Source organism: Rousettus aegyptiacus, unplaced genomic scaffold (assembly GCF_014176215.1).
Source record: "Rousettus aegyptiacus isolate mRouAeg1 unplaced genomic scaffold, mRouAeg1.p scaffold_m13_p_2, whole genome shotgun sequence".
NCBI classification, from domain to species: Eukaryota; Metazoa; Chordata; class Mammalia; order Chiroptera; family Pteropodidae; genus Rousettus; species Rousettus aegyptiacus.
In genome coordinates this window covers 156,606,875-156,633,991 of record NW_023416295.1, presented here as the reverse complement: position 1 = coordinate 156,633,991, position 27,117 = coordinate 156,606,875, and the positions used below count along the sequence as shown (strand labels likewise).

The following is a 27,117-nucleotide window of genomic DNA, read 5'->3' as shown; positions in this document are numbered from 1 at the left end:
TCCTCATTTTGGCTGCCTCCCTGTCTTTGTTTCTAGGTACTAGGTAGAGCTGTTACATCTCCTAGTCTTAGTAGAGTGGCCTTATATAGAGTGGCCTTATATAGGTGTCCCATGGGGCACACCTGAGCCAGGTGCTCCAGGTATGTCCCTTGTATGGGTTGTGTGTGCTCTCCTACTGTAGTTGAACTTGGTTGCTATTGGCATATCAATGGGAGGAATTGACCCTCAGTTAATTGGTTCCAAGAACTGGCTGGTGACTCCAGTGAAGAGCTGTTGTATAGGGCCTGGCCCTAGGAAGCAGAATTCACTTTGGCAGGGCTCTGGTGTCTGCGCAGTCTGCCCTTTGGGTATGTTGTCCTTGGATGTGACCCTAGGTTTGCTCTGGCTCAGACTGAAGCCAGCCACTGGATGTCCAGGCTGGGGCCTCCTGAAAGAGGCTCTGCTACTACCACAGGCCAAGTTCAGCCACAGCCTATACACTGCCCAGGACCACCTGGCATGAGTCACCAAGCAATCCTCAGATGACTGCAACCCATGCTGGCCTTGGATGTGCCTCTAGAGGCCAAGCCACTAACTGAGGCTGGCTACTGCTAGTGCTAGGTTGGGGCTGCTCAGCAAGAGGTACAGGGCACACCAAGGCCAGATGTGGCTAGTATGGGTTTTGCAAACCTTTGAGAGATTTTAGGAAAGTCCGCAGCATGAGCCAAGATAGGCCATTTATATGGAAAAGCCACTGGAGGCGGCTTGAGTGGGCCTTCAAATTGGGAGAGGTAGGGTCTCAGGGACTCACCAGAACAGGATAGCCAGGTTGATGGAGACTCAGAAATGGTGCCCACATGTGTCTGCTTGCTGCTAAGGAGAGCTCAACAAAAGAACGATGCTCTTTGCCAGCACTTCTCTCTGGAGAAAGCTGCCCTTCCAGCGCTTGCTGTAAAGCCAGGTAATTCGGTTCCTCCTCATGTGTCCCTGGCACCTTTCAAGCTACTGCCCCAGCACTGGAGCCCAGAGGGAGTAAATCCTTCAGCGAGTAAGTCCACATGTGGACCCCTTAAAAGGAACATCTGTGACTCCAGCAGCTCTCTGTCTCACTCAGCCACAATCTCTTCTGGTTTTCACAGCCAGAAATCATGGAGACTTCTCTTTCTGGCACTGGAACCCTGGTTTAGGGAGCCTGGCATGGGGCCAGGACCCCTCCCTCACTCGTCCAGAGGGACCTCCACAGCTGAGATTTCCCTCCCGATTCTCAACTGCCACACATGGATGTGGGACCAGCCTGTTCCACATTTCAACCTTCCTACCAGTCTCAAGGTAGCCTCTTTCTGTGTGACCCCAATTGTAGGACTTCCATTCATCTAGACTGCAGGCAGCTCCCAGTGATGGCTGTTCTGTAGTTTCATTGCAATTTTGATGTGGGTGTGAGAGGAGATGAGCACAGCGTTGACCTACTCTGCCGTCTTGACCGAAAGCCCAGATGATTCTTGTCATTCACGGGAGTGATGTTAAAGTCACTGTGAACACTGCAGCAAAGATTGAATCTTGATTCCTAGGGGAAATACAGGAGGGTTTGGTTCCTGCAACTGGTCACATTTTCATCAACCAGTAAATATATACCCTTGTTTTATGTGTGTTTCTGTTTAAAAACACTTTTTAATATATATTGTTGATTCATTGACATTGAATTCATGGCCAATAGCACTATAACTCACGCCTGAATGAAGCTTATCTAACACCTTATTTTCTCCATAAGGCACTATCGCAACCTTGTTGCTCTTAGGAACACTGGACAGCACTTCAGCACTACACTTGTGGGACTTTCTGAAAACTCAACTTACCAACAAAAAGAACAAACATGAAAAAAAAACATACCACCAAATAGACCATGAAAAGAACAGTATGATCACGGAAACAGAAAGGCAGAGCATCACATCTGACCTCAAGTGCTAACATGGGCATCAGGCAACTATATTTTTCAGCGTTCTGCACATGTTCTTGAATGACCACGAGTATTAATGTTGAGGTTACAAATAAACTTTTGCGAGTAGGCAAATTCGCAAATACAAATCCACAAATAATGAGAATCAACTGTATACAGAAGCCCCTTAGAACAGTGCCCGGTGTGTAAGAAGCAAACGATAAATAAGCTTTACGGCACCCGCTGAGACAGATCTTGCCATTCCCATTTTATAGATGAGAAAAGTGGACATCCGAAAGGTTGAAGAATGGGGCCCCGGTCACAGAGTTGGTCAGTGGTGGTGCCAGGACTGGAACCCAGGTGCAGCCTGGCTTAACTACTGTCTCCATGGCCTAGAACTTGGGACCCCTGCTTTCCCCACGCTGCCTCTGCACAGGCGCACAGATGCTGGCAGAATGTGATATACGCGCAAAGCAGGCCCCACGCACACACACAGAGTCCTCTGTGTTTACACAAGAGCTTCCTTTCCCGAACCTCCTCAGCTCCGAGACGCCTTAGCAGCAAAGAGGTTTCCCAGCTTCCTGCCCAGGCCATGGCCCCCCTCCCTGTTGATGGCAGCCTCCCCGTCCCTTTTCTTCCCCTCCTGCCTCAGCACCTCCTACCCCACAGCAGCCACCAAGGCAGCCTGGCAAAAAGGCTCAGGGACGAATAGCTGATTGTGGATCTTCTCAGCTGGCCTTACCCCACTGGGAACAGAAGTCCCAGGAGGAAGGAGGAAGGAGAGCAAAATGTGATGATGGTAAGGAGGTGGGGAGGCCCAACCCGGCGAGCCCCCATGGGGCTTCCCACAGACTCGGGAGCACTGGGGAGGCTGAGCAGACGGAGGGGCAGGTGTGAGGGTGTGAGGGCCCATTAGAACATGCTGAGGAGGCCCTGGCGCCCACATCCCACTGGGTCTTCTGTAAAGCCAGCACCCACCTAGACCAGACAGGTAACCCTGTCACCCTCCCAGGTCAAGGATTCTGAGCGGATTATATGTCCCCTCTGAAATCTGAGAAGACATGCCATCGTGTAGCAATTTGCATTTCTGTTTACCTGTTACCAGGGGTTGGTAAACCATGGCCTGAAGGCCAAATCCAGCCAGCAGCTTGTTTGCATACAGCTTACTGGCTAAAAATGGTTTTTACATTTTTGAAGGGTTAAAAAAAGAGGGAGGAGGAGGAAGACAGGAGACTGTATGTCACCCACAAAGCCTAAAATATTTACTTTTTTGTAGGAAAAGTTTGCCAGTCCCTGACCCAGATCGACCTAGACGTGGAGGCCCTGCACCCACCTACTGCTGGCTTGTGACATTAGGTGTGTCATTTAACCTCTGTAAGACTCAGTTTCCTCATCTATAAAGTGGAGGCACTAACTCTCAGGGCTATGAGGCTGAAATCAGTATATCTGTGACAACCGCTCAGCACAGAGCCCCCTGGGCTCCTGCATGCGGCGGTATGTTAGCTGATGGTGGCTGCGGAGGTGGCAGTAGAGACACGGAGGGTATGATGGGAGGACAAAGAAAAGGTCCTGCCCTGACCGACTGACTGTCCCCATTTCACAGAGAGGCAGAACAACTGAATCATGGGGGATGACTCATCTGAGGTCGCCCGGCTATGACTAGGATGTCACCAGTACGGCTTTCTACACTCATGTAGGTCCTTGGTGCCTCTCTTCAGTGGCCTCTTTCCACGTCTCCCTGTTCCCTGCTCTCCGCAGACTCTGCCCACCGCCCTTCTCCACCCTTCTCTCACAGGACTTCAGTCTTCAAAAACCTGACTGCACTCCTCAGGTTAGCCGCCAACAGCGAACATTATTGCGTATCCTAGGGGTATTTTCATTCAACGGGTATCTCCTAGACCTCCGGATACCACAGGTATTTATCTCTAATTGTATAATGCCAGCTACAGTAGCAGGCATTAGGAGCTGCTGGAAATCACAGATGCCACTTCAAAGCGAAGCATCTCTTCATTTTGCCAGGTTACTCCCGGCATGGGGACCAAAGCTTCTGAGAGCAGCTATCCAAATTCAGTCTCGCTCGTTTTGCTTGTACTCTGGAACAGACAAGCAAATGTAAGCATATGACTTGGCCAGGGAGTTCAGCTCCACTCTGGGCCAGCTGCCTCTCTGAGTCCTCTCAGGCCCCCAGTTCGTCTCTCACCAGCCTCCTGGTGCTTAGGAGGAAGCGTCTCTCAGGAGTCCTGTGAGAGGGCCCAGGCCACTTCCATGTTTGAGATTACCAGTTTACCAGTACATATGATATAAAATGAAAACGTGCCCAAACAGGGTTACAGATCCTACGATCTATTTTAAATACTTACTTTGCGAAATTAACACTTTTGACCCCAAAGTATAATGCAATCTAATGATGCTAGTCTACAAAATAATTTCAGGATTTATAACAAATATTCATTTCTCCTAAACTCTTAGGCAAAGTAGCCCACCAGTGAGATAGATGAGAGTTTAAAGTTGAAGAGCACGCACCTTATTTCAGTCCCGTCACTTCGTCTCTGTGTCTGATTATAGCATCACTTTAATGGGAGGTGAAGTCCATGAAAATGAGACCCCAGCTAAAAGGTGAAGGTCCCCTTGCCTGGCTCTCCAGTGAATGCCTAGGTGGCTCTTCTACCTCTGAGCCATGCTGAGCTGCTGCTCTTACCCGAATCCTGCACCTGGACTCTCTTCCCTTCATCAAGCCTGCCTCGAAGTCCACCAGCTTCTCCTCCTGGCCAAACACAAATTTTTTCTGTTCCAGGAGATCTGCCATCACCCTGCCCTGCCCTCTCTCCCCTCTCCCTGCTTCTAGGAGAGTCATCAGCTTTTTCTCCTCCTAGGGCTCAAGAAATAACTCTGAAGTACCATACTGAAAAGGGAGAGTAACTTTGCAGTGGACAAACACTACCTCAGCCAGGTGATCAAGGTCAACATCAACAGCCATGGGTGATGTTGATGGTTATGTACTCTTGGTATGTGATGAAGATGGTACTTTACCCCAGCCTAATCATGAAAAAAACATCAGACAAATCAAAATTAAGGAGCATTCTACAAAATTCCTAACCAGTATCCCCAAAATTGTCAAGGCCATCAAAAACGAGGAGAGTCTGAGAAATCATCACAGCCAAGAGGAGCATAAGGAGACAGGACAGTTAAATGTAATGTGGCGTCCTGGATGGGATTCTGGAATGGAAAAGGGACATCAGGTAATAAATAAAGAAACCTGAATAAACTATGGGCTTTACTGAATAATATTCTGCCAATATTGATTCATTATGAGTGTCATACGTAGCATGCTAATGTAAGAGGTCACTGGGCATAGGGTATTCAGGAATTCTCTGAACTATCTCTGCACGATAATTCTGTAAATCTAAAATTGTTCTAAAATTAAGAGTTTATTATTAAAAAAAAAAAAATGAATGAATGATCCTCTCATCCTCACCCACTTCCAGAGCATAAAGTAGCAGGCATACAGAGAGGTTAGTGCCACGGGTGGTTAGGCACACAGCCTCCAGCTTCAGATACGTGAGGTTTGAGACCTGACTCTGTCACTTATTGCTGATGTGTCCTTAGGGCATTACTGGACCCCTCTCAGCTTCCGTTTCCTTCATATCAATGGGAAGGAGGTGATAACAATAGCATTTATTTCATGGAACTGTTGACATGATTAACGTATAAAGCTCTTATGCAGTGCCTAAGTCAGAAAATATTTGTCGTGATGTTCATATTTTGTGTGGTCAAGGTATAACATGTGGAAGGAGGACTGCCCGTCATGGGGAGGGCTTCGGGGTCAGAGGCCCTCCCACGCTCCTGATTATCACACCATGAAGATGGCTACCTCTTCCTGAAGAGGATGGAATCCAAGAGAGGAGGAGGAAGGGGGTGTCTGGAGACCTCACGCAGGAGCCTCTCGGAATGCCCGGGGGAAGTACAGGGTGTTGCTGTGACTACTACAAAGGCATCCTGGTCTCTGTGTTCATGACCGGGGCACTAGTGAGCACAATGGCCGGAAGAGCTAGTCAAGGCCCAGCAAAACAGATGGGTGTCTGCCGCCTCCCCTCTCCCCTCGTGGCCCAGGAGAGCTAGTCACCAAATCCAGCCCAAGTATCCCCACTTCCACCAGGAATGCCGGATGCACCACCCACCAAACAAACAGCTGGATAACCTGGGCCTTTAGCGCCCCCACCAGCCAGGCTGCATCAAGGCTACCTCAGAGTGGCCGGGCCAACCACAGCCGTGACAATCTGGGTTCCTCTGAGCCCACCCCTCTGCATTTGCAGAGCACTGTCTGTGAGCAAATCTCTCAGGGGCACTTGCCTTCCTGAAAGGTGGAGCAGAGGCCTAGGCAGGGCCTGAACTGGAAGGCATAAAACTTGGGTGTGAGTTCTGCCATAGTCTCTCATTAACTGGATGGCCTTGAGCAAGTCAACTTCTCAATGCCTCAGTGGGAGAAATGGAGCCTGCCTGAAATATCTCCCAGCCTGGGGAAAATCAAAGGAAATCATGTTGCTGAAGGTGCTTGGTGAGCCCTAAAGCACCACACACAGTTTTATTACTCACCCAGCACCTTCCAAGCAGGACTTGCAAGGCGGCCTTGAAGCTCTAAGTCTCTGCTTTTGATGCAGCAAGTGCAATTGAAAGGTATTTTGTATTCTTCAAAGTACTTACACAGAATCCATGGATATTAATGGGGAGCATCGACCCTCTTTGAATGGTGAGGAAACTGAGGCCCAAAGTCACCAAGCAGGTTGATGGCAAAGCTGGCCCTGGGACCAGACTTCTCCTCCAGTGTCTCATCATCATCTCAGAGGGATGGAGCCTCACTGCTGGTTGCAGCTGAATTGGGACAAAGGATTCCTCAGTCTGCTCATGGCCTGTGGCCTGATCCTTCATCTCTCTGTTACTCCATTCTCCTCATCTGTAGTATGAAGAGAATAAGCGCGAAGAGCATTCAATGTGATTCGGACTAAAGCTCTGCTCCCGGGTCAGCGCTGTCTCTGGCTGCTTCTGCCCCTGGTTTTCCCCGTGGGCTCTCAGGACAGCCCTGAAGCCCTGGTCCCTGAATAGGAGGGCCTCCTGGACTCTCGGTGGGCACAAGGAAGACTCTCTGCACAACCCCTCCTACCTGCACGGTCGTTGAGTCTGAGCTTCTTCCTTACTGAGACTGGCTCTGCACATGCCCTTGAGGCAGGGAACTTCCCCGTGAGTCTCAGTTTCATCATATGTGAAATGAGAATGAATGCTGCCTAACGGCAGGAATTTGGGGAATGTTGATTAAGTTAAAAAGTATCGCTAATGCACTTTACTGGTACACGGTGTTTGGTAGCCATTACAGTAATTAACAATCAGCAGCACTTAGTCCTTTCTTCCCTGGGGTGACAACCCAGAGAAGAAGGGGTCAACTTTGGGAGGAAGGCAAAAGGAAGCAGGGTCTCCCACTGAAGTGAAAGCCCCTTTTGGTGTCAGTGGGTATGACCCTCTCAGACCCCTCAGTCGGGTGGTCTCATCTGCCTGACCAAATTTTTGGGGTGCCCAAAGCTCCTAGTCCCTAAATGCCATAAGAAAAAAGCTCAGCAGTGGTCCTTGGGCTCCCCCAGCTATCGAGGACAGGTCTGCAAACCTCCCAGCCCTGAGCAGCTCCCCAGCAGAAATGGAAGTCTGGTCTTCTCACCTCGCCCTCTGCCTTTCTCGGCCCTCGTGTCCTCATGAGTTTGCCTTTGGAGGCCCCTGCCCTTCACCTTTTAAGCCTCTTCTTCCCTTCCTGCCTTGCCTTTCCTGCTCAAAACATTCCTTGGCTGGCAGTGGTGCCCCCAGGATCTCCTTCGAGGCCACAGCTCCTCCTCCCTGGGTTGATGAGATGCCCGGGGCTTGTCTTGCTTCAGTTCAGGCCAAGCTGCTAACTTCCTTTTGGTCTCAGGCCTTGCCTTTCTTTGCTCACCAGAGGCAAAACGGGCCAAGTCCCTTTCGGGTTCTAATCCAGGATGTTTTAGGAAGCCAGCCTCAGGCTTAAACGCAGGAAGTTGTGAAATGAGCATGTGCTTGCTGAAGTGACCTGATTCATTCTAATTGTTCAGGGATATGTTTCTAGGGGCCCCAGCTTTCCCAGGCCTGGGTGTGTGAGGGTGCCAGCGGCTGAGACTGTGGTAGACTGGGTGTGGGCTGTGGTGTTCTGCCACCGCAGGGCTTGCGGTCAGTTGTGGGAGAAGGGGCTGGTGGCCAGAACAAAGTTCATTTTTTGGTACCCAGCTGACCATCACTGTGGGGTGTGGCCAGTGATGGCCACAGGATCTTGAGGCCTGGGGAATGGAAGGCGGGGAGCCTGCTGGCCTCCCTGTTCCACGGGATTCACGGAGCTCCCGTTTCCTGTGGGGCACTTTAGAAGTCTCTGTGCTACACCTTAACAAACAAACAGAAACACCACCCAGTCCCTGCCTTCGAGGATTAAAGTTTGAAGAGCACTTCACAGTATGTCTTTCCTTTCCTCAGTTTACTTCAGAATGACAGTCAGGTGTTATTAGCACTGTTTTACAAAAGCAGCCTTGAGGGGGAAAGAACGGGCCTCGGCGGGGAACCGTGCTCATCTGCCCAAATCCCGGTGCGCTCTGCCCCTGAAGCACTGCCTCTTAAAAAATTAGAATATAAGACCAAATTTGATGATGACGATTGTTTCATTTAGGACTCTCTCAGCTGCACATGACAAAACAAAAACACGTGAATGAGAAGTCCAGCGGCAGGGCCGGCCCGCCTCCCGGGACAGCCTGACCCGGACTCCCGCTGCCTCAGAGACCTGGTTTCTCACCAAGTCTCAGCTCGGTGTCCACCTCCTCCCTGAGCTGGGTCTTCTCAAGCCCCATGTGATGACAAGATGGAGACCATGGTTCTCCACCTCCTCCCTGAGCTGGGTCTTCTCAGGCCCCATGTGATGACAAGATGGAGACTGTGGTTCTAGCATTTGTGCGTCCAGGTTCAAGCCCGGCGGGAAGGGGCCCCTTTCTCTCTCCCAGATACCTCAGCTGATGTTTAATTGGCTCTGGCCGGAGCCCAAGCCCTCCCAAACTCATCCCTGTGGCTTTGAAGACAGACCGTGGCTTTGGTCATTCAGGCTGACTCCAATCCCACCCAACCACAAAGGCAGAGGGTGGGGAAGGGGAGGTTCCTAAAGGAAATGTAAAGTGCCCTTTTAACAGGAAGGGTGGGAAGGGTGGGAAGGGTGAATAGATGCTAGACAGCCTGGCTGTGCGTGACTATGCACGCATGTAAAAGTGAATTCAACACTGCAATCTGCCTTGTCAGAATCTGGTGGCTTTGTCTCTGATTCTCTGAACCTCCTCTCATGCGGTAACAATTTCACCCTGTTAGTATCGAAACCATGACCTCCCAGGGCACATGAGTATTTTCAAGATAGGAGAGGTTAAGTAAATATCAGATTTTCTGTCTTGTAATCGTAGATCAGTATTTTCTGTCTTCCAAGCAGGGTACTGGGGAGAGGAGGAGGGTCCATCTTTCCCTTCTACTCACTTCTGCCATCTACCCAATGTCACCAAAACTTGACAGTTCTAATTCGGAAATGCCTCTCAGCTCTGACTCCTTCTCTCCATCCCAACTACCACTTCTACAATGCCAGCCCATTAAACTGCCCTTGGACTTGTAACAGCATCTTAACCAGCATCCTGCCTTCATCTCTCCCAGCTCCGTTTACATCATCACCGGGCTGTTTTACCCACCAAGGGCTGACAAGGTCACACCTCTACTGCGTCTGGCAGGCTTCCAGAGAGAAACAGAGGGAACGCCTTTAGGGGTTTCTAAAGAGAGGTGAATGCAGGGCTAAGTGAACCAATAGGGGGAGGAGAAGAGCCCAGGGGACGCAGGTCAGGAAGCCTCTCCCTCCCTAGGCCTGAGGGGCAAAGAGAAGAAGCCTTGTCACCAGAGCTGAGAGCTGAAGCCACGGGAAGGGGCTCCTGGCAGAAGCTGTAGCCACAGGGGGACCACTGCCTGGAATGTAACGGGGTGAAGGGAAGATAAATGCCCACCAACCAGAGGGCCAGGGAGCCTGGGTGAAGCAGCATATGGAGAGAGTCATAGGAGGGTAGATTGGGTGGGCCGACAGCAATATCCACCCCGTACATTCCTCTCCCAATCCAGTTCCAGGCTCTGCCTTCATACGGAAGCCTCTCTCCTTGACCTTTCTATTACTGGATAAGGGCTGGGTTCAAGTTGAGTGGACCTAAGGAAAAGGCTTAATCCACCAGGTCCTGGCCCTACTGCCCCCAGAGTGCCACATGCCAAAGCGACCTCCACAGGATTTTCTGCAACGGCGCCCACCCAACCCAGGAGAGGTGTCAACCAGCTGGCATGGTTACAGGGGGGACTCTACTGCCCCTGCTGATTATAAGCACAGACATCTTATCAAAACATCTCTGACCAGGCCTAGGGGGATGAGACTCGCTCCTTCCTCCTTCCTTCACAGATTGATTCATTCATTCACTGAGTGCCTCCAGAGTACCAAGCACTGAGGACACAGCAGTGAATGAGCACCAGAAGGTCTCTGGCTTTCTGGACTTGGAGTCTGGTGGGGGAGACATACTGAGCAAGTAATAACAGTGTGATGAGACCAGAGAGGAGAGAAGGGGAAGGAGGCAAGGGAGGGAAGGAGCCGCCAAGAGAACAAATGGAATAAAAGAAGGCCCAAAGCAGAAGAGTGTTCACAAATCAGTTCCTCTCCATGTGTGAATTTCAGAAATCGAGGCACCTGGAGAGGACGCATTAATGAGCCAGCAGAGGCATCGTGGTCTCTCCCCTTTTCTGCAGTTTCGCTTTCTATGTTTCAGTTACCCACAGTCAACCGTGGCCCAAAAATATTGAATTTCCCCAACCATCGATATCATCTGCCCCTGACATCCAACAATCAACATTGTCAGGACTCAATGATCTGGGGTCACTTGAAGCACATGATCTTCCTTCTGTCCTATCATTAGAAGGTAACCCAATGCCACATCACAGTGCTTACATCATTCACTTCATTTCATCTCGTCATATTGGCGTTTTATCAGCTCACATTATCACAAGAGTGAATACAATATACTTTTAGAGAGACCACGTTTACATAACTTTTATTATAGTGTACTGTTATAATTGTCCTTTTTTATTACAAGTTATTGTCAATCTCTTACTGCTGCCTAATTTATAAATTAAGCTTTATCCCAGGTATGTATGTATAGGAAAATACGGTCCAGTACTATCCACGGTTTCAGGCATCCACTGGGGGTCTTGGGACATAACCCCCGTGGGTAAGTGGGAACTAATGTATTATTTCATGGAGCTGCCATAACAAAGTATCGCAGACTGGGGGGCTTACACAACAGGAGTTCGTCGTCTCACAGTTTTGGAGGCCAGAAGCCCGAGATCAAGGCGTCAGCAGGGCTGGCTCCTTCCGAGGGCTGTAGAGCGAATGGCCCTGTGCCTCTGCCCCAGCCTCTGGCGGTTTGCGGGCTACCACTGGTGTTCCCTGGCTTGTGGATTCCAGTCTCCCTGCGTCTTCACGTCGACCCTTTGCACGAGCCTCTTCGTCTTCACATGGCATTTATGCATGTGTATTGCGTGTTAAAATATACATAACAGAAAAATGTACCATTCTAATCATTTTTAAGTATAGAATTCAATGGCATTTAAACACATTCACGATGTCGCGTGACCATCATCACTATCCATCTCTAGCACTTTATCGTCCCAAACTGAAATTCTGTACCCATTAGAATAACTCCCAATAACTCTCCCCTTAGCCACTGGTAACTACTATTCTGCTTTCTATCAGTATGAATTTGACTCTTCTAAGTACCTCATAAATGTAATCACACAATATATGTCTGGCTTATTGCACTTAGTGTCTTCAAAACTTTTCCATGTTCGCATGGCATTGTTTTTATAAGGACACTGTCATATTGGATTAGGGCCCCACTCTGCTCCAGTATGACCTTATTTTAACTTGACTAATTACATCTTCAATGATCTGATTTGCAGTTGCAGGCACATTCTGAGGTACTGGGGGTTAGGAACTCGACATGTGAATTTCGATGACACAATTCAACCTGTAACAGATATGCACTGACCAAGACAGAGATGGGAGATACAGAAAAGGCGGCGCTGGTGAGAGGGGTAGATAAGCCAGTTTTTGTTTTGTTGACCTTTAACCCTGCTGTACTCCTGGCAGAGAACACTTCCCTGGTACATTTCCCCAGCCTGGCTGACTCACTGAGCAGGAAAGGAAGGGTGGGAATGGCTGGCTCCTGAGCCAGGGACCCCTCGCCTCTGACCAGGCCCAGCACCATCTCTGGGGAGCCCCAGAAAACCGGCCCTCGCACTGTGTCCTGCCTGACTAGCAGGTGGCCACTCAGCCTTCAGAGGAAGGCCACATGGGTTCCGCTCTCCCTTAACAATGCAGTATCCAGGGGCCCAGCTGTCCTGGCTGAGAGGTTTCAGCTGCAAGTCACTCATCTATCCCCTTATATGAGCCCTCGCTTCCCTTTCAACAAACAAGTATTAACACCTGCTGTGGGCTAGGCCCTAGAGATAGATACAGCAGCAAACAAAAGGAGCAGCCATCACCCCGATGAAGTTTAAATTCAAGTGGAAGGAGACAAAGACCAAAAAATCAACACACACCATGTCAGGTGGCGGTCAGGGCGGTGGAGAGAGCGAAGCAGGGAAAGGGGCTGGGGGACTCATGCGGTGGGCCCGGTGGCATTATACGTAAAGCTGAGAAGCCTTTGGATGAGGGTACACTGAGCAGAGGTCCCAATGAAGGAAGGATCCGGGGGGAAAGGGAACCAGGATGAGAACATCAGGTGCCCAGGCCAGAAGGCGAGTGCGCCCGTTAATTTCAAGAAACATCCAAAAGTCCAGGCATGTGTGTTAGTAGGGGAGGCAAGAGGGGCCAGATACACCATAAGGGTATGTTGTAGGCCCTAAGGAATTTGGTGTTTACCCTAAGGAACTAGGGATTAAAAAAGGAATGAGAACAAAATGTCCCTTGCCCTCAGGGAACTTCCAGTCTCCCTTAGAAGTGAAGCAGTCCCCAGAAAGATCAATATTGACAGTGGAATTCATGCTAAAGATACTTAGAACCCAGCTGACCTCAAGGGAGATGAATGTTCTCGGCCAGGCCTGGGGAAATATTGCACGTCTCAATTTAGAAGCCTGGGTTTTGGTGTCAGTGTTGGTTTAAAAAACTCTTTGTCCCCAAAGGGGTTGTTTGTTTGTTCATCTCTAAATTTAAATTGAGAAGGAAAGCGTAGTAATCTCTGGGTTAACCACTTTGGCCCCAGAAAGCTGGCTGATTCAGCCACAGCCAACCCCACGTCACAGAAGACAGAAGTGCCTGTGTGTGTGTGAGTGTGTGTGTGTGTGTGTGTGTGAGTGTGTGTGTGTGTGTGTGTGTGTGTGTGTGTGTGTGTGTGTGTGTGTGTGTGTGTCTCCACCCCCACCCTCCACCCAGGGGCAGCGGAATGCATCACATACCCTCCCATCCTCATCCTTGTCCTCTCCCGCTTTTGGTTTTCTTGGAACTGTTCCTCTCTGCTGGAGGGAGGGACAGGGGGTGGGTACTGGAGAAGGGAACAGCAAGTACCTGCTTGGAAAAAAAAGAGAGAAAACACACTTACCTTTCAGGACCATGATGAGAACTCTGGGGAGACATTTTGGAGAGTGTGTGTGTGGCCGAAACATGTGTGTACAAGCAAAAGAGGTGACTGGGGGAGAAATGTGGGCAGAGCCCGTGTAAATGTGACCTGAGCACATTCCTGTGGCTCTAAGGATTTGGGAAAACAACTAGCGGATCTGGGCAAGTTCATGCTAAGAAGAGTGTAGTGTGATGGACACGGAGCCAGAGCTAAAAATAAGGCGGCGTTTCTATGCCGAGCAAAAAAAAGGCGTTAGCATCTCTTGGTTTGTGCGGCAGGGAGGGGAGTTCCAGCCTGCCAACGGGCACAGCGAGGCCTGAGAATCAGGGCTGGGGTGGCCAGGCCTCGCTCTTTGGCAGTGGGAGAGGATAGTACTCCCCCAAAGAGGAGAGAAGGTGTCCCAGCCAGGAAGCCAAAGCAGAGAGAAGGCCCAAAGTTGGGCAGGGAAGGACTGGAGGCTGAGACTGTCCCGCAGTAGGAGAAAGACTCCTGGCAGCTCTGACCACCCATCCCTGGATGCTGGCCCCCCCGCCAGCGCCCCGCACTCCCAGAGTATTAGAGAGGGGGTGGGGCAAGCTCTAAACCTCCTTGGGATGAGCAGTTAAGGCCCCCAGAAGGCCTGGCCTGGAGCAGGAGGAAAGGGAAGCAGCATGTGTTAGGTGTTCACCGTGTGTGGGGGATGCCTTCCACAGGGGACCGCTCTTGAAAGGTGGGTGCTTTTCATTCCTTTTTTACTTATTATGAAAACAGGATACAAAAAAAGACACATAATCTCAAGGCCAACCAGCCAAGTAGTGGTAGAGCTGGGTCTGGACCCCACATCTTTGTCCCCCAAGTCTGCGCTCCTTTCGCCAACCCTCACTCATATAAAGGCAGAAGGGCTGAAAAATAAAATAAAATGAAAAATAAAAGGCAGAAGGGCTGCCATTGGGAAGGGGACGCAGACTCATTCCATGTGGTTCCAGGGGACAGAACAAGAGGTTGAAGGGACCTTTGTAATAACCAGAACTACCCAATAGTAGAATGTCCAGCCTCGGGGGAGTGGGGAGGGATAAGCTCATGCAAAGCTGACCATTGGGGACATTGAGAGGGATCCTGGAGGTCCCCATCACTCGGAACAGCATGGGACCCCGCCAGGATCCAATCGTGCCCCTAACACACCCTTAGTAAGGCAGGCAGGGAACCTCAACTTTGGAAAGAGTGAAGGGGCAGTCTCCTGGAAGCTGCCCATTAATGGATCAACCCCTCAGGCCGTATGCAATCCTAAATACCCAGCACCAAGCTACCTGAACAGAGAGACCCCACCCCGACTCTGCTGACCACTCTTGGGGGAAGAAGGCTGCACACAAAGGGAAACAAGTTTGCAAGATGAGAGGGAGTGTTTGCTGCAGAAACAGCTGGTTTATGTTCTGTCTTCTCAGTCTGTAGGAATCAAAAGAGAAGCCAAGGAGACCTGGAGAACCCAAGGAAAGCTCCTTGTCATACTGATAATGTTAATAGCATTTTAACAGTTGTCTCTTTTTTGGGGGTAGGGGGGTGGTATTTACTATGTGCCAGGCACTGTACTCAATGTTTTATACGCATTATATGATTTAACCCTCAGAACAACCCTATGAAGCAGGTGCTCTTATTGTCTTTTTACAGACTCAGAGAGGTGGCGTCACTTGCCCGAGATTGCACAACTAATACATGCAGGGCTCAAACTCAGATCTGTCAGACCCCAGACCCCACATATAACTAAGGAACTAATGCTTCCGCAGTCTCTGCTGTGATACAGAAATAGAAATATCTCCAAGATATAATTGGTAGATTGCTATTGCTGCTGTAACAAATTACCACAAGCTTGAACACATGTATTTATTATATTACACTTCTATAGGTCAGAAATCTGACACTTGGGTCTCCCTGGGGTAAAATCGAGGTGTCAGCAGAGCTGCCTTCCCTTCTGGAGGCTTCTAGGGGGAAAATGTGTTTCCTTGCCTTTTCCAGCTTCTAGAAGCTATCTTCATTCCTTGGCTTGTGGTCCCTTCCTTCAGCTTCGCAGCCAGCACTGTCATGTCTCTCTGACCTTTTGTCACACCTCCCTCTGACCACAGACAGGAAAGATTCTGATTTTAAGGATCCACATGATGAGACTGGGTCCACCTGGATACTTCAGGATAATCTCCCCATCTCAAATCCTTAACCTTAGTGACATCTGCAAAGTCCCTTTGGCACACAAAGTAACATATTCACAGGTTCCAGGGATTAGGATGTGGACATTTTGGGGGCCATTATTCTGCCTAACGCATATAATAAAGGGGGGGGGGGAAGCAAGCGCACCAGGAGAAAGGTGCTAAAAAAAACGTAGGGAGGGAGGGAGTAATAATGTATGTTAGTATTTGCATAAAGAAGGATACATAAAGACCAGTATTAGTTATTGGAAGATAACTAAACTGATAGGGGACAAGGTTGAATGGAGATATTTTTTGTTATTACGGAAGTGTTCACACACACAAAAGTAGAGAGAATAGTATAATTACCCCTTATACCCATCACCCAGCATCAACAATTACCACCATTTTGCCATTCTGGTTTCATTTATCTCTCCACTTTTGGGGAAAGAGCTGAAAAATGTAAAGCAAATCCCAGACATCTTATCAATCTAGCCATAAAAACTTCAGTACATATCTCTAAGAGACAGATTTTTTTCAAAAATATACCACAATACCATCACCGATCCCAATAAAATTAATAATATTTGCATAATATCATTTCTACTTCGCCCACATTAAAATTTTCCTAACTTTCTACAAAACTTTTTTTAAAAATAATTGGTCTGTTTGAATTACGACCCGACCAAACGAGGCGCATGCATTGCACTTGACTGATGTGCCCCCTAAATCTCTCTTAACCTATAACAAGTTCCAGGAAGGACATTCTCCCTCTCCTTTCTTTTATACCTTTATTTTTTAAATCATGTTAATGAATGATCTACATAGAAGTTAAACTGGGAGAAAAATACAGATCAAATGCTTCATGAGAATCAGCCTCCCAAAGGGCCCCAAAGGGTGGTGGGTGAGGAAGCGCACCCCCGGCAGTGAGGACTCGGGGCAGAGCGAATGGCGGTGGTGCCAGAAGGCCCCACCGAGCCCAGGTGGTGGGCAGAGTTGGGAGGCCCAGAGGCTGGCATTCTAGGTGGTTTCCTGGCTGCACAGCAAAAGTGGGGAGAATGGCAGTGGGGGTGCCAGCAACAATCTAGCTTGGAGTAGCCTGAGGAAAGTCCCCAAAGCCAAGGATGATGTAATCATTCCAAATGTACAGAGTGGTGAGAAATCACAGGAAACCCACCACCCACCAAACTTGGCCCGGTGTTAACAGCAAAGCACACACCAGGGTGGGCAAGAGAGGAAAGTGGGGACAGTTAAAGAATGAAGGACAGAGGGAGCCAATGACACTGGAAGCCAGGAGACCCAAATGCTAGTTCTGGTTCTGCGACCAGACACCTGCACTGTCCCATGAGAGTCACACGTAGACACACGCTCCCTTAAGTAACCATGTCTAGGAGAAAAGAAGAGCGAATAATAATATATATTAGTATTTGCTTAGATTTGGATAAAGAAGGATATATAAAAACCAAATGAGAGTCCGATGAGATCCTCAGTATGGCAAGAGGAGTGCCAAAGCTCCCCACTTAACTCTGCTGGCAGCCAGATCCCAAAACCCACTCCTGCCAAGTTCCCTACATTATCCCTGACCTAAGAGAGGGGTTGTTGCAGGATGAATAGGAGTTTGTTGAAAACAGGAAAGTTACTGCAGACAAAGAGAATGACAGAGTCAAAGACAGAGAGACAGGAACAAGCCTGGTGAGTTCAGAGACTTAAAAGGAACACAAAGTACTAAATCGATGTGGGATCTTGGATTTGATTCTGAAACAGGAAAAGGACATTAATGGGGGGTGGGGGGGAAACAGTGAAATCTGAATAAAATCTTCAGTTTAACTAATAGTACTGTACCACTGTTTTCTTCGTTTTGACAAATAAACCGTAGTTATGTAAGATGTTCACATTAGGGGGAAGCTGTACTAACTTCGCAACTTTTCTGTAAACCTAAAGTTATTCCAAAATAAAAGTTATTAAGAAAGAGCGAAAAGGAAAAAAAGAAAAAGAAAATCAGGACAAAGTGGCTAGAGCATATAAGCTGCCAGAAAGGGAGAAATAAAAGACAGACATCAGCAGAGGCCAGAGAACCAGAGGCTTCCGATGTCACACGGTGGGGTACAGACTCCACCTCCCCACAGGCAATACTCTCCCTCTGTCCGATCTCTTCCCATGAGTCCCAAGCGACAGCTTCTTACCTTCACATTTGCCTTAACTACATTTCACCTGCTAATATCTGCCTGAACCCACACAGTAGGATCTCAGGTCTTACACACACACACATACACACACACACACACACACACACACACACACACACTGCCCACCTAGGAGGAGCCTGTGTCCAGCCTCTGATCCTCCTCCTTAATCCAGAACTCCCACCCAGAACAGAAATCAGTAATCACTCCCACTCCATGTGGTTTCTCCATTTATAAATGGAGATAATAAGACTATCAACCTAATTAAGTGAATTTATATACAGCAGTTAAAACAGCATCTGGTGCATCATATGTGCCCGTCCAAGTGTTAGTTCTTTGGACTTATTTTTTCATTAAGTGTCTATAGAGTACCTGCCATGGTTACGACAAGAACTGATAATCCAGTTGGAGAGATTTTTATTTTTAAGATGCATGAAATACAAAATTACCATCTAGGAAAACATCTGATCAGAGTCTAGTGGGTGATTCAGAAAGAAATTGCTACAGGAGTGCTAAGAGGGAGGGTCAGAGTCGATTTGGATGACGGAAGATGCTTCAGAAGGTGGGAGTCAAGCTGAATGTTGTGCATGGGGCGGGGAGAGGAAAGGAGGGTGCATCAAGAGCTGAGGTTGAGGACAGAGATGGGCCCCTCCCTTAGACGCGGGAACAAATGCAGTATCCCAAGAGAGGGAACAAAACTGTAGATACAGTTGACACTTAAACAACACGGGGGTTAGAGGCACTGACCCCGTGGAGTCAAAAATCCACATATAACTTTTGACTCCCTGAAAATTTAACTACAGGGGATTGGTTCCAGGACTCCCATAGATAACAAAATCCACTGATGCTCAAGTCCCTGCAAACAATAACATAAACAGAGCGACTTTCAAATGGAGCAGGAGCTGCCATGCTAGAGGAACTGCCTAGCTCATTTTGTACCTCAAACCTGTGGAATGTTAAAAACTGGGCAAAATAACCTCTGGACTGGGCCTAACCAACCTTGTTTCAAAAAAAAAAAAAAAAAAAAAACCTGTTTGCAAAGATAAGAAGAAAGCAGCTACTATGAATATTGGACTGATAACTACAGGAATGAACGTTGAAAACATTGTTTAGACTTAACATCACTCTGTTATATTATCTGCACCAAAAGAAATGCCTTCTGCCTATTGATGTAATTGTTCCCCCTCCCCTTCCCATAAATACCACTGCCTTTGTCACCGAATCAGAACACTATTTGGGCTTCTGCCTGAATCAGTGCAGCCCAAATAGCTATTCTTATTTATCTCAAATAAATGCCTGTTGCCTCTCACTTTGGAAGGCCTTTATATTTTTAGGCTAGCATCCCTTATATAAAATGACAGAACAATGCAGATAGTTGGCCCTCCACAGTTCTGATCTAACCACAGATCAAAATTTTCAATTCACAGTTGGTTGACTCTACAGATGCAAAACCCAGAAATAAAAAGGGCTAACTGTATATTTATTGAAAAAGATCTGCATGTTAGTGGATCCAAGCAGTTCAAACCCATGTTGTGCAAGGGACAACTTTACAGGTTAAGACACGAGAGCAGAGGGCCTTTATGATGACCTTAGAATTAGGACACTGGCTTTTCATACACTCCATAAATACTGATTGTGCACCTGCTGTGTGTCAGGCACTGTTCAAGGTACTTGCGATGCATCTGAGAGCAAGTCAGACAAAATTCCCTGCTCTAGTAGAGTTTATGTTCTAGTGAGAGAAGGCAGATGATAAACAGTACACTACTAAGAAAATTCTCCACTCTTATAGCAGGCGACAAGTGCTATGGAAAACAATTTAGAAGTAAGGGGAGCCGAGAGATTTTTGACCAGGTAAAATGAGTAGGAAAAAGCAAAGCAAAGCTTTAGGAGTGTGACAGAAGGATGCTAGTAAATATTACTTACAACTCCTCCCTGTCCTCAGTCTTCCAAAGAGAACAGATCCTGAGAACTATGATTTGTTTTGCTAAGCTGGGGTAGTGGGTGGGGCAGGATACAAACTGGAAACGCTGAGTAAGGGATATATCACTCCACATAGACAGGAGAGTGAGGGCCAGGAGGCTGGCTGGGGCCGGGCTAGGGGCAGGAGACAGGCAGGAGTGGCTGCCACAGAATGGAAGGCTGAAGAGAGAGATGTCCAAAAAAGTTTTTTAGAATGGTACTCTCCAGCATGGGAGCTGGCACCCCACCCCACCCCCATCCACCTCTCCATGAAGTCTTTATAAATGCCACACTATATATCATGCGTGTTGGATGCAAGGAAAAGAAGTTATGGGCGGGAGTAGGGCAGCCCAAGCCCAATGCCATGGTGAGACAGTCGATCCAGTGATGTGTGCAGATTGGACAGGCGAAGGACAGGGAGACCAGAGGAAGGATGGGACAGTGGTTTGGGCTGAGGAAGAGCTTCAGAGACACAGCTCCTATCATGGGTGGTAGCAGGACTGAAAGCTGAGAATGCAGTTCAGGGCTGTTCTCAGAAGACCTGAGATCTGATCTATACTCTGCCACCAAATCACTCTCTTGCTTCCTTATCTGTAAATTAGACAGCCTGCGTGATACCTGCCAGCAGTGACAGGAGAGAGATCAGGTATCAAGAAGCACATTCTCTAAGCAGGTGTAGGACTCAGGAGAGAAGAAGGAGTCATGGGTGACGTGAGGTTTTGATGCTGACGGGTGAAATGGGAGGGCTTAGGAGAAAGGAAGTTGGCTTCGGGTGTAAGGAGGCCTTCGGAGATAAATATATTAGTTTCCTATTGCTTCTGTAAGGAATTACTTTTAAAATGGCTTAAAATAACATATTACTTCACAGTTCTGAAAGTCACACGTCTAAAATGAGTCATCAGAGTATGCATGTTCCTTCTGGCAACTACAGGGAGAATCCGTCCCCTTGCTGTTTGCAGCTTCTGGAAGGCACCTGCATTCCTTGGCATGTGGACCCGCATCACTCCGATCTCGGCTTCCACCCTCACATTTCCTTCTCTGGCTCTGACGTAACTGCCTCTTCTTATAAGGACACTTGTGATGACATTGTCCGACAAGTACGATCCAGGATAACCTCCCATCTTGAGATCCTTAACTTAATCACATGTGTAAAATCTTTTTTGCTATGTAAGGTAACATCTTCACAGATTTGGGGGATTAGGATATGGGCATATTGTGGGGGTGGCAAATTAAAGTGGAAATGTCCAACAGGTTCTCAGATATCACGATGAGTCTAGGGAGAAGTCGGCTCAAAAGAAACACATTAAGAGGAAGAAGAGGGGGCAGGGTGCTCAGTGAGGGAGGGGCTGAGAGGGCGGAGGACTAAAGCCTGAGGAAGACCCACTCCCTTACAGTTTTTCCACATACGTTTGCAGAGGGCCTACTCTGGGCTAGCAAGGGACTGGGTGCTGTGGAGAACACAGATATTAGTCAAATGAAAATGTACTCTTAGAGCAGCTCACCACCAAATTATACACACACAGAAAACATGACGGAGGTCAACAAGACATGCATGAGAGAGTCAAACAAGGTAATCCGTGAAGGAAAAGACTGGCAGGAAGGAAGCCTTCATGAAGTCGTGGCCTCTGAGCCGAGTAAGAGGAGCAGGAAAGAAGTTTCTGGAAGGTAGTCCCAGCCGAGCCCCGACCCTCCTGGCCACCCCCACCTCACCTTGCCGCCATGTGCCTCCTAGTGGCCTCGTGCTGTTCCCAGACGTGGCTCTCCTCGACACAGCCTGCCTTGCAGCTGCCTCCGACGAGCTGGAACTCACAGAGGACAACTTTGAGAGTCGCGTCTCCAACATGGGCTCTGCGGGCCTCATGCTTGCCGAGCTCTTCGCTCCCTGGTGTGGACACTGCAAGAGGCTTGCCGCTGAGTATGAAGCTACCAGATTTAAAGGAATAGTCCCATTAGCAGAGGTTGATTGTACTGCCAGCACAAACACCTGTAATAAGTATGGAGTCAGTGGATATCCAGCCCTGAAGATATTTAGAGATGGTGAAGAAGCAGGTGCTTATGACGGGCCCAGGACTGCTGATGGAAGTGTCAGCCATGTGAAGAAGCAGGCAGAACCAGCTTCAGTTCCTCTCAGAACCAAGGAAGAATTTGAGAAGTTCGTTAGTTACAGATGCTTCTCTGGTGGGTTTTTTGGAGAACTTATTCAGTGAAGCTCATTCAGAGTTTCTAAAAGCAGCCAGGCACTTGAAGGATAGCTACCAATTTGCACACAACACTATTGAGTCTCTGGTGAACAAGTATGATGATAATAGAGAAGGTATCACCTTGTTTCATCCTTCACATATGATGAACAAGTTTGAGGACAAGTCTGTGGCATATACGGAACAGAAAATGACATTAAAAAATGTATCCAGGAAAACATTTTTGGTATCTGCCCTCACATGACAGAAGACAATAAAGACTTGATCCAGGGCAAGGACTGACTTACGGCTTACTATGATGTGGACGAGGAAAAGAATGCTAAAGGTTCCAACTCCTGGAGAAAGAGGGCGATGATGGTGGCAAAGAGATTCCTGGAAGCTGGGCATACACTGAACTCTGCCGTAGCTATCCACAAAACTTTTAGCCGATTTCAGTTTGGAAAGCGCTGTGGGAGAGATTCCTGCTGTTGCTATCAGAACTGCAAAAGGAGAGACGTTTGTTGTGCAGGAGACGTTCTCGCGTGATGGCACGGCTCGTGAGAGGCTGCTGCAGGATTACTTTGATGGCATCCTGAAGAGATACCTGAAGTCTGGGCCTATTCCGGAAAGCAACGACAGGCCATAAAGGTAGCGGTAGCAGAGATTTTTAACAAAATAGCAAATGATGTAAATAAAGATGTGCTGATTGGATTTTAGGCTCCTTGATGTGGCCACTGTAAGAATCTGGAGCCTAAGTATAAAGAAGTGGGAGAGAAGTTCAGAAAAGACCCAAATATTATCACAGCCAAGATGGATGCCACAGCCAATGATGCGCCCTCTCCATATGAAGTCAGAGGTTTTCCTACCATCCCCTTCTCTCCAGCCAATAAGAAGCTAGATCCAAAGAAATATGAAAGTAGCTGTGAATTAAGTGATTTTATTAGCGATCTACAGCAAGAAGATACAAACACTCCTATAATTCACGAAGGAAAATCTAAGAAGAAGAAGAAAGCACAGCCAAACGTACCACTTTGTAAAAGGACCAGAGCTGAGAAATCCACTGGGGAGGACCGGGACCCAGGTGAGATTATTACCTCTCAGGCAGGGCCTGAGATATAATCTGAATCCTGTTAAATTCTCTCTAAACTGTTTCTTAGCTGCACTGTTTATGGAACTTCCAGGATCAGTTTATGTTTGTGGTTTGTGTTGGGGGGGAATTGAGTTGGGGGGTTGTTTTCTAATTTTTTTTTTTTTGGGTACATTTGGAACAGTGACAATAAATAAGCCCGTATAAAAAAAAAAATGAAAAGAAAAAGAAGAAGAAGTTGTTTCTGGAAGTGAAGGGAGAGAACCAAAATGGTATAGCACCAGAGACACTGAGGGAGAAGTGTCTAGAAAGAAGGGATAGGCAGCAGGGTCAAATGCTACAGCAGCAGCAAGGAGAAAACGAGCCTCACAGTGGCCATTGGTGTGGCGGCCCGGAGAGCCTGAGTGGCTTGTGAAAGTATGGGTCCTGCCCGTTGCCTCCCACAGCTGCAAGGTTGAGCAGCAATCCCAGGGATATGGACACGCTGGGGGGTCTTCAGCTCACCAGGCCCCTGCATGTTCAAATCTTGCCACCAGGGGGGGTACGAGAGCCAAAGTGGACCCTCATCCTGAACCTGGGGTTTTTCCAGAAACAAAACAGGGATGCCCTGAGGGAAAGGAGGAAAAGTTTTCCCGCTCCAGCACCACAAAGCCTGGAAGGCTTCATGCCTCCACGTGATCTCTGACTCAGGGGCTTACCCAGATTTTCCCCATCCAGCTAAAGCAAACCATATTTTTTCCATCTCTCTTTTTCCTGGTTGCCTGTAACTAAATGCCTGTAACAAACACACTCCGGCCCAGAGGCTTATTGCACCATAGAATGTCGGAATGGAAGGACATCTAATCCAAAAAGCTTGTTGTGCAGATGAAGAGATTGAGACTCAGAGAGAGTAAGTGACTTGTCCGAAATAAACCAAAGGTCACACTAAGACTAGAACTCAGATCTCCTCACTCACACCATAAAGACCCCCTTGAATGAATGTAATTTGCTGCTAACTATAGCCCCTCCCCCCCATTGCTTTTTGAGTGTAAATGATAATAACAACAGCCAACATTCCTTGAGCATTTCTGGGGCAGGGACTCTAAACCCTTTTGTGGATTACCTTATTCAATACTCACAATTACCCTCAGAGAGTAGTTTCTGTTATAAATTTAAACATTCACGAAACTCCCCCCATTAGTGCTGGTTAATGGGATGGGGGATTAGAATAAGATAAAATATTTTCTTTCCTTAGACCTGTTCTCCCAAGATGGGTGAACTCCGCCTCTCGAGCACAATGGGGCGTTGTCTACTCTTCTGCCTTCCACAGTGCATCACATACTTCTGTGCCCCAACCATCCTCAGTGGTCACTGGATTCGGGTGAGTGATTGAGGTAAAGCATTACCAACATTCCTCTGCTTGGATGCTCTTGGCACGGGGCAACATTTAAGGGAACCCCATTTTCTCTGCTTCTCCATTTTCTCTGCTTCTCCTTCCTCCTCCTGCTTACTGCCCAGTCTCACCCACTACTGGCAGTTTTCCAGCGCAGCCAGCTGCCTGTGGTTTCATGCTCTGCGCCTTTGCATGTACAGCTAGCTCCCTCTGCCTCGAATTCCTTCCTGGCCTTATCCGCTGATCTGCCCTCCAAAGTCAATTGCTGCTGTGTCCCCTGCACTGGGAAGCCTGTCTCCTGACTCAGGCAGAATTGGGGATGCACCCTGCGCCTCTCCCTGTCCCTAAGCCACATCTCCCCCGTCCCCAGCAAAGAGTTCATGGGCTCGTGTTCATCTACCCTATACCAACAGTCTTCCACGTGGAGTAGAGTTCATTCCATCTCAGCATAAGGTACAGTATACATACAACACATGGCCGGCTCTCAAGAAGCATTAGAAGAAGCACAAATGAACAAAGCCCTCCATAATCTGGCTCTGACTCCCATCTCTCCCTCAGCAGCCCCGCTCCACCGAGTCCCATCTTCCGGTCTGGCGGCACTCCCTCCAGTCTCACCCAATTGCCTCACCTTTTTTCACTTCTCTTTGTCTCTCACCTAAACTATTCAGCAGCCTCCTAACGGATCTCCCCACAGTCCTCAGCTCCCCTTTCATCCCCTGCTGCTTCCTTCGCAGATTGCAGGTCCCCAAATACAACACCTCAGTTTTCAGTCTAATTCCCCAAAGCTCTGAGCCAAGGCCTGGACATACAAACAATGGTCCTTACCATCAAGGGGCCAACAGCCTGCCCTTCCCCCCTCAACTACCTAAGGTAAGGGTTGACCTAAATCACGCAGCCCATTGAAGCCCTTAGAATGCTCAGTCCAGGACCAGAGGGCTCCTCCGCACCCCACTCCTAGCTCTGTCCCCACCTTCGCCTCCCCACATACTTCCCCACACTGTGAGCTCTGGCCCTGACCCCAGACAGCCCCAGCCCCAGCTTTACCCAAGATTCTCTGACGACTGCAACAACTTTCCCTATGGTTCTGGGTTCTACAGCACTGCTTCCAAGTCTGGTCAGAGCCTCCCTCTTTGAACTCCCTTAGCACCCGCCCCCCCCCCCCCACACACACACAAACACACACACAGAGCACTCTAATCCCCTTGTCAGGAGGTGGGAATACCTCCCCAAGTAAACTCAGAGCTCCTGGAAGGCAAAAAAAAAAAAAAAAACAGGATCAGCTCCTTCCTGCTCCTAATGACAAACCCTCATAAGTAGATAGTGAAAAATGTTTTCTAATGAATGGATTCATGAGATAAACCTAACAATGAAAATAAACAGTTCAATAAATGCTAACACTGGCTGTTTCTGGTGGGTGAAATTTTGAGTTACCTTCTTTTTGCTTGTTGATATGTTTCTGTAATGACTATGTTTTGCTTTTGTAATAAGAACACTAAAGGAAACTTCATTTCAAAACAGTACAAAGGGGTTTTGGGACTTCAAAAAAAAAAAAGTGAATCTTCTCATTCTTTGGTGAGAAACAGGAAAGAAATGTTTTAAGGAAGCACAAGTAGAGAGAAGACGGCCAGCCAGTCCGAGGGCACACACATGGCACACGCCGAGCTGGGCCGGTCCAAGGTGTGGGGACATGGGTAGGGCAGAGCGGTTCCTTACAAATGCAAGATAAGGAATTTCGAATTAGGTCATTGAATGTGGGGAGCTCCATACTGCTTTTGAGGGAAGGAGAAATGCTCAGAACTAGGCATCCGGAGCATGAAAGAGGTAGCAGTGAGCAAGGGAGTGTGGCGTGGAGTGGAGGGGAAGGACGGAAACCTGGCCGCAAACTCCCTCTTCCCTTCACGGGCCCGCTGAACCGCAAGTCCAGGAACGCTCCCGGACTGCCCAACTCTCAGCCATATTTACTATTTGATGATCAGCATCTGAGAATTACTCCGGTAAGCCACCGACCTATCTTTCCACCCGGACTGCAAGCTTCTAATTCCTCCTACTCCATATGAGGTGCCAAGTACGAGCGTGCTCCGTGAGCGAAGGTTTGCAAGGAGCCGCCCCAGGGAGAAATAAAAGCAAGGCAGCTTCCCTTCAAATTGAGGCCAAAGCAAGAAGTGCCCTCACGATGGGGGCAGCCAGCCTTGGGTAAGGGGAACTCTACCCCGATGACCTGACCCGGGGAAGGTCTCCCCAAGCAGAGGGCTTGGGCGGGAAGCCCAGAATCTACAAGGCAAGAACAGGCACTGCTAGGTTTCCATATAACTAACTACCAGGTAAAAGCAACAGTGGGTGGCGGTGTGGAAAGACCGCGCTGGACGGTTGGGAGTAAAAGGGGTAGATAGCTTAAGGAGGTTCCCCCCAACTTGGTGGGGAGCAGGCTGAGCCGGAGCCACCGGGGGAGAGTGGAAAGGGCAGGGCTGGGGGGCGGCTGGGGCAGGAGTCCGCGGAACCTGGGCGGGGGCGGGCCTCGGGACGGGGGCGGGCCGGGGCGGGGGCGGGGCAGGTGGGACGGGGGCGG

General features: G+C 48.6%; 1 long non-coding RNA gene and 1 pseudogene across 2 annotated transcripts; one reads left to right on the top strand and one right to left on the bottom strand.

The window, feature by feature from the left end:
- Positions 1–1,226: 1,226 nt before the first annotated feature.
- LOC107519758 lies at positions 1,227–14,071 on the bottom strand. 2 transcript variants are annotated; one of them, XR_001599168.2, is made up of 3 exons: positions 13,603–14,071; positions 6,614–6,863; positions 1,227–1,543 (listed from the first exon to the last, which is right to left on the bottom strand). It is a non-coding gene; the product is annotated as an uncharacterized LOC107519758 (long non-coding RNA). The 2 variants fall into 2 exon arrangements; XR_004955948.1 differs by lacking the exon at positions 13,603–14,071 and adding an exon at positions 7,617–7,900.
- Positions 14,072–21,525: 7,454 nt separating this feature from the next.
- On the top strand, positions 21,526–23,211 carry LOC107519764 (annotated as a pseudogene).
- The last annotated feature ends 3,906 nt before the right edge of the window (positions 23,212–27,117 follow it).